Source organism: Protobothrops mucrosquamatus, unplaced genomic scaffold, assembly GCF_001527695.2.
Source record: "Protobothrops mucrosquamatus isolate PMUCROS unplaced genomic scaffold, P.Mucros_1.0 scaffold_11, whole genome shotgun sequence".
Classification (NCBI taxonomy): Eukaryota; Metazoa; Chordata; class Lepidosauria; order Squamata; family Viperidae; genus Protobothrops; species Protobothrops mucrosquamatus.
Genome location: NW_015386087.1, coordinates 1,356,827 through 1,365,368, shown reverse-complemented (window position 1 = coordinate 1,365,368; position 8,542 = coordinate 1,356,827). Strand labels below are relative to the sequence as shown.

The following is an 8,542-nucleotide window of genomic DNA, read 5'->3' as shown; positions in this document are numbered from 1 at the left end:
TAGAAGCAATTTTAATTGGAAACACAGCCGTCAATATTTGGTTTTTAATTCGGTTTTTTATTGGGGTTTATATTGTTGTATTTTTGTATTTTTTGTATTTGTGTATAGTATCTGTTTTTTAAATATGCTGTGAACCGCCCTGAGTCCTATGGGAGAAGGGCGGTATATAAATTAAATTTGAATTGAATTGAATTGAAAAAAGTAGACACAAATAAGAGCTAGAGGACAAGTCAATTATTAACATATCTCATAGATGGCAACTTAACCCAGATGGGAAGAAACCTGGGAAGATGTCAGATTCTGTCAAAATGTATTCACTATAAATATGCAGTTTTCAAAATTCTCTATTTAACCCAGACTAACATTAAAGATATCTTGCCCAAATTTGAGTAGTTTTTGCTTCCTTGATGTTGCCCTGATATAAAGGTGTTGATTTTCATAGAAAGAACTGATCTTTGTCTTATTTCTACATCTGTATCCAATTCTCTATAACCACATAAAATTGTAGAGTATCTCCCTCTTTTAATATTGAGTGAACCAAATGTATATTGCCTTTCACTCTTCTTGGTTTTGAAAATCCAGGCAACTTGGTAGAAAGATGGAGTTACAAAGAATGGAAATGATAATACTTTCTAATCAAAATATAGTACGAACTATTGTAAAGTGGAGGAAGAGGAGGGTTGTGTGTGTATGTATGTATATGTATATCTTAATCTGAGTTATAAAAAGTTACCTATGGACTGATGAACATATGTCCAGAATAATGTTTCTTTAAAGAAAAGTTTATAATTTCATTTCATTATACGTGAATCCAATCTATGTTTTAAATTTGATTGTATCATAAAAAGACCATTCAGATTAAATAATGAATGAATGACAAGATTTAATTTCCAACTCCATTACTAGGGAACAACATTAACAGAAGGGGGTTGTCTTCCTCAAGTGTCTAGTACAAAAATCAGTGTTATCTCTACTAGAGCCATCTATAGGACCATGTTTCCCCGTCTGTTCCTCATCTTCTATCTTTTCCTTTTTTTCAGCTTGGTCTTGTTGGATATGAACTCAAATGCCCCTTCCCCATTTGTTTCAGATATAAAACTGTAGGTTATACCTATTGTTTCCTTTTTGAATAAATGGACAATTGTATGGTTGGTATTAACCTGAAACTCTGTTCCAATTGTCATAGTGTCTAACAACAAAGCCCCCCCCCCCCCGGTGAAACTCATAAAATTACCAATTTCACAGTTCACTTTCTTCCTGTTTTGCTCAGCAGCCTTCATACTCCTGGCCTGCCTCCACTCACTGCAGGAGATAATGTTGGACCAAACTAATAATGCTGTGTTTAAAAGGTTTTAATACACACAAAAGCTATCTTAATTCTAACCAAAATACATTTTCTCCTTTACACTTTTTTCTTAGACTTTACTACTTTGGTGTTGTAGGATGCTTAAATAGTACAGTATATCATGAGGATAACTGTTACTGTTTGTACTTCTCAACTGCTACCTGAAGATTTTATATAATGTTTAAAAAGAAGGTGTGTGAACAATCATATATCCCATGGGTATCTAATTTATAGTATCATAGCCATGTTGTCCTCTTAAGCCTTGCTGCTGTCATTACGGACCTTCCCAAAAACTTGGTGGAATTAATTTTTTAATGTGACAGAAAGCTTAACAAATTAACAAATGCAATAAAGAAATTGCCTAATAACTCACCTTAAGGGTTGTTAATATAACTTTCATTTAATTAAAATGAAAGAATACTTTCATTTTAATCACACCTTGCTCAATTCTGTGTCCTGACCCTGCCTAGACTCTCAGACTAAAAAGTATTGTGTATCTTACTGTACTATGATTTTTGATAGGATGCATATTGCTGAAATACAAGGGTATGTTAAGAACATTGCTAATATAATATCCAGTCCAAATTGATCTGAATGCAGGCCTCAATTTGATCAATTCATGAAGGGTCACTTTAAATATAAATTCTATCCCTATATCCCTAGGATGCTGGAATGTAGCAAATAATCAGTATAAAGATCTGATTTTCAGTTTTATTCTTAAAGATTTTCTTGAGAAGAGCAGAACTCTGTTCTTGGACAATGGATCAACTCCCTTTGGCATATTAATTTGGTTGAATAATTTGGTTTAAAGCTTCACACCTCAAAAAATGAAGTTTTTTTTTAAAAGCACATTTACAATTGCATACATACAAAGTGATTCCTAGTCTGCTGAGTCATGCTGACTTTCATCTTATCTATCCTTTAAAAATGTATTTTATTGCATACATTCTTTAAGAACTAAATCCAATGTATGCAATATGTATGCTTATTATGCTTATGTATTATTATGCTTATGTATGCTTAGGATTGAAGACAGAATTTTAGAAATAACAATTATATATTCATATAACAATCTGCCTCCAAAAATTGTGAATGCTCCAACACTGGAAGTTTTTAAGAAGAGACTGGACAATCATTTGTATGAAATGGTATAGGGTTTCCTGCCTGAGTAGGGTGTTGGACTAGAACAGGGGTGTCAAACTGCCGGCCCACGGGCCGGATGCATCATAGCAAAACTGCGCCCACCCCATTGCCGGCAATAGCAAAAAAAGTCGTGATACGTCTCAACACATCACATGACGTTGCAAGTTTGACACCCCTGGACTAGAAGACTTCCAAGGTCCCTTCCAATTCTATTGTTGTTGTTGTTGTTATTTTTATTATTAATTAAAGACATCAGATAATTTAAGTAGTATTTGGGAAAAGTAGATAAAAAAGTAAAAGTAGAAAAGGCAGATATAAAGTATATTTTCTTGAGAAACTTCTATTGTGTGTCAAGGAATTATGCATTCCTTGAAGTTTGTTCGTTAATATTTTAAATTAACTGGTTAATATCCCACAACTACTGTTATAAAGTACAGTGCTATATTCTAATCTCTCAACTATATTTGGCCAAGATTTATGGAATATTGAACCATTTCTTACAAGACTGAGATTAGACCCTATTCATATTGACTGACTGACTGACTGACTGACTGATTGAATGATTGGATGGTATTTACAATCAAAGAAAGTACAGTAAATACAGTTATGGCCATTACAGAACCCTGTTTTGGTAATCATGATTCTACCCTATGCTCAATGTTTTCCCAGCTATATAAATAGTCACTATATATTTTATTTACTTTTTAAACTTTCTTATGACAATGTATGTCTTTTTGTTTATTTGTTTTGGTTCCCTTTCCCTCCTTTTAGAGTTTTTAGGTTTAACAGGAGGTTTTTTTTTAAGTTTAGTTTCCTTCTGACTAATCAAAATGTTCATCTTTGTTGCTAGATTTAGTTCAGTACAGGCTTATTCTAAAATAAGTTCAGTTTTCGCCAAACAATGTACTAATTAGTTTTGATGAACTACTGCTAAAATGTTCTTTTATATCATTGGTCCTAAATTATTCCTCCAACCAGGGAGAAGTGGGAGACCCACTTCAGTATAATATTTCATATATAATATTTCATATAGTTAACCATTTCTGTATAAGCAATTCTACAAGCCAAAACTTCCCTTTTGTTGTCTTATGTAATATTTTTATTTAGTACATATTACATAACAATTTCAACAATTCATTCCATTCCAAATATATTATGTTTAATTTACTTCCACAAATCTATTTTTATCAGTATAAGAGAGCTAAATCCTAGTATAATCCTACTATAAAAACAGAATTTTGGCATGCTCTTGTTTAATCATACATGAGCGACACTGAAGCCTATGGAACTTCAAGACATACAGTTTAAAAGCAGGATGGAAATTGCAAGCATATTTTGTATGATTTGACCAACAGCACCACAGATAACTCCCATTAGAAGAGCACTGTCTGTGATAATTTCAGGATTATACTGGTAATCTATTTAGTATCACTCTAATGGAGACATTGCTAATTCCATGCTCAAGATTTGTTGTCAAAAAGTACCTTTTACCTCTGCATCATTCTTTAATGTACATTCTTTTAGCAAAAAAAGCTGAGCTGAACACTGACTAGTCTCCTATTTCCCAGGTTGGCAATGAGGACTCAGTCTGTGGCTCACAGTGGGTTAAATATCACAGGGCACTGATACAGGTTCATTTAGCTTTGGCACCATAGGATCTGGCCATGAATACAGAGCACATTACTTTACTGTGTGCATTATCATGACTATGACCTGTCTCAGGAGATCCTGTGCCACCACTGTATTAATGAGTGCATCTGCTTCCCAATAACCTTATTAGCTCACTGCAGCTGAGCCAGTAGCCTCATAGGACTTTTGCCTTTGTCCCTGGAGAGAGGTGATTCTGTTGTACTTGAATCCAGTTTGATGCCCAAATTTTAATAAGTTCTTTTAGATACGCACTTTTTTCTCTCTCCCTGCCCCTTCCCCCCAATTATCACCTGCTATAGGGATTCTCAAATCCCTGGTTATTTTCCCAGATGCCATCAATAATTCCTGAAATGCCGTCATGTTGGTGGTCCCATCCACAGCAAATTATGTACGTTATAAGAGATTTTATATACATTTACCATTTTCCTTCTAGTAGAGGGATGTGCCCAGTTTATTAAGAAATCTTTTTGGATATCTTCACCTAACCATCAAACCCTAACCTCTTACAGAAAGCAAAAATTAACTTGGTGTGCTAGCAATATAGGAGCAGCTGTTTATGTTTGCGTGGGCATGCGGGGAGGCTCCCTCTGTCTTAAGTTTACCATGCTATTTCTTATCATCTGCATCACTCAATGGAGAGAAGCAACCAAGTAGTGAACCCAGCAAGGTGTCTGTATAATCATTAACTTATTTGCCCTCTGGATAGGACAAATGATATGCAAGCCTAAACTCACCAGGGATCTTCTTTGGGAGTGTGTCCAGAGGGAACGTGTTCCTGTGAGTTAATGGCATATTTCTAAATGGGTTGACTGCTTTCCTTCTGCTCACCAGCTCTTTCCTAAGTGGTTTTGTTCTCGAGACAATATCTAACATTAAAAAGCCCAAATACTGCTGTATTTAATCAGTTTAAAAAAGCATCATTTAAAAAGTGGTCGTATTATGTGAATTCTTTAATAGTAGATATTTAAATATTTCTGTAGTCAAGGCCAGTAGGGTAGAAAGGATGACTTTTCCCACCCTTTCCTCAGGTGCCCTGTATATTGTTCTGTTTTGAATTTTCCTATATAAGCTGCTAGAAAATTTATTAGCTGCTAAATTGCAACCTAGCACTCTCCATTGCCTTATTGGAACATAGGAAATTGCCTTATGTCAGATCAGACCACAGGGCCATCTAATTTAATATTGACTTCTGTAGCTAACAGCAGTTCTCTAGGGGTTTAGAGAGGAACTTTTTCTCAGCTCTATCTAAAAATGCTAAGAACTTAACCTAGGATCTCGACATCTTTAGATAAAGGCATACAAGGTGTGTACTTTACCACTGAACTACAACTCATTTTCTGAAATGGCTAAGAAATCTTGATTTAACTTGCCTCTTTTTACCAAACAAATCTCCTCCTATTGTGTAGATTTTATTTTCTTTATTTCTGTATATATTGTACTTTTTGTCATACAGATATTGGCTAAGAACTGCACCAAATGTAGCATTGTCAGATTTTAGACATAATCACGTGTCTCTGTCAGCAAAAGTGGAAGGGGGATCCCTACATCCTTTACTTCCTCTCAAAACATACTTGGAGAATCAGCAAAAACAGATTGCAATATTATATGCAATATTAATAGTGTATAGCATGTTTCACCTTGTTGGATCATATATTTTGATTATCCTATTACTGTCCCAATATCATGGGAAAGAAAACTTGATGAAATCAGATTTATGAAACAAGAAGTGCCCAAGAAATATCTGGGAAAAATTATCTTCCATTTTGGTTTTAACTAGTTGATCTAGTTCAAAGATAACATTTCTCTGGTTACTAGTTATACATCCTTTCCCTATTTCCTGAGTAAAACTGTAGATCAAACATATGTAAATACTGTAATACAATGTGATGCCTAATTACAGTTACACACAAGTTAAGAGGCAGAGTAATGTATTAAATAAGGACAAAGCAGTAATGAAGAGTTAAAGGCATTAACAGCATTTAGTTATAGCTAGAAATATTTTAATTAAATTTGAGTTTGTTTTCCATCCATTCATGTGTCCTCTTCTTCATTTATTTTCAGCCAGTAGATTCCAGCTGTTGTAAATAAAGAAATATTATTTTATTAACTTCCTCTTTCATAACATTGGCTAGTCTCTTTTACCAGAGTAACCTTAATGCCAACTGTTAGCATGCTTCTGACCTTTTCATAAACAGTCCAGTTTTGGAATTGCTGAAATAACAAATTGTGTTGTCCATGAGGCCTTACTATCTCCATTATTAAAGCTTGAATACTCTATAGTATCATAAAATAATTTATGTTTCTGGAATGCTTAACGGAAACATTCCTTACTGGTTTCCTTTCCCAGGTTTTTTGTTTCCCATGATTCATCTGTCATGATTCATAATAGTGGGAGATACCATAAACTGTTATTCTGTCCTCAGTCATTTAGTATTGTGTTTTATATTGGCAGAAGTTAAATTCTGGCACCACAGCAGGAAATAAAAATTGGTTTCCTGTTTGTGACAATAAAATATCTTTTTCCTCAGTAGCCAAATCATTTTTGGGTCCCAGTTTATCTTGGTTACCTTGCTTTTGTCCCTCAATCCTTTCTCACCTCCAAAATGCATCACCATGTATTCCTTTAAAACCATTGTAATATCTGGCTTAATACCGCTTTATGTATTAACTCCATATATACCCTCCAAATATAGGTACGATAGGTACGTCCGTATTCACTGCAATGAATGAATTGATCAATGGTCAAAAGAGAACTTAAATACCTAACTGATATTATTTGGGAACAGTTGAAAATCTCTGCAATGTTTGGGATACAATAACCCTTGGAATTTGCCAACACAAATATCTAGCAGAATTGGTAGCTCAGTTCCACCTTCCTGTATGTGCCAGCTATTGCACAAAATGTTTCATAAGCTATTATCCTCATTGCTCCATAAATTTACCCAGCCATCCACAATACATATTATCACCTTACTAAGCTAGATATTCCTTGTACTAATATTGCAAACTAGTGGAACCATGTCACATGTGATTTGTCCAATAGCATAATGTTGAATACAGTCCAGTAATTTTTTCATACTATTCTAGAGGCATCACATAGCTAAGCGTCAATTTAAAAGTTACAGTTTGCACATAGCAATTAAGCTAAGCAATTAAGCTAACTAGTAACCATACACCTATTAAAGAGGACCAAAAAAAATCACATGTAGAAAGGGGAAGAAAGTAATGTGCCAGGTCATCCACCAGAGACGGATGGCTAACAGACTCATCTGACAGCACTGTGATTTTATTTTATCTCTCATTTTGGGATTTATTTCAGCTATGAGGACATAATTGCCTTCTTGATTGGAAGATCCTATTTGCTCTTTCCTAATCTGGAAGCTAAAAGTGTACTCTGAAACTGGACTTAATCATTGTGGCACATGTATAGTACCACCTAAAGCAATTGTCTGTATTATCTTTCCTCCTTGCCTTGCAACTTCTAATAAAACACATAAGGAACACGACATCACTGAACGGCATCTTTTGTCACTGCTTCAAGAATAAAAATAAGAAAGGAACAGTAACTTTTCAAATTACTATCTTTAAATTCTACCTATTACCAGGCAATGTGGATAGTTGTGCAGATTTTTTTTTCTCATGCTAGACTACCTAGTTCTACTTCACCAGAGTTCTTCATTGCTTAACAAGGCATCTTTTCTTCTAACCAAGAAGAGGCTTTCTTTATGCCTCTTAACTGTAAAGCAGATTGCACCCCAATGACTTCTTCCTTTAAATAGTTCCATGCTGTTGCTTTATTAATTGGCACCAAAAAAAGTTACAACCTTCTGTTTCTTCTTTATGTTTCAGCTTGTCATCCTATTTCTCCATTTCTCTTAGCACAATGCCACTTTCCCTACTTCATTCTCCTGTCTAATTAAGAAAATGTTTTAGGGTGGTGCATCTCTGCGTTTTCTCTAGTCTCACTTTAGATATCTTTGTAGTTAGAATTAATGCTGCAATTGATAGAAGGCTAAATTATTTACAAATGCATTGGTTTCATTATTTCTGTTGTGTAGTTTTATACGCCTATATATTTCTTTTTAATACTATGGACAGAGCAATTAATATTTTGTTATTTTTATGCCAGAATGCTTTTGTCACACATCAAATGTAACATCAAATGATTTGACTTCTTGTGAAAACCACCAGGACTTTCATAAATGACAAAAAAAAAAACCCGCCCTATTAAAACTACTTTAAAATGGGATCATAAACATGTTCTATTAGTCATAAAGAACCTTTAAACACCTTATAATTTTGGGGGAAAAATGCTTTGGCAATCCTTCCAAATCCAAAGATTTCTCCCTCCCACTTTAATATAAATTTCTCATTTTTAATAAATTTATAGATTGTATAATATTC

The 8,542-nt window shown here is 34.2% G+C and overlaps 1 protein-coding gene across 1 annotated transcript in view; it reads left to right on the top strand.

Annotated features, from left to right (window-relative positions):
* ZNF521 (zinc finger protein 521) overlaps positions 1-8,542 on the top strand; it is a 294,787-nt gene that overhangs the window by 184,346 nt on the left and 101,899 nt on the right. The gene's annotated exons all lie outside the window — the stretch shown is intronic.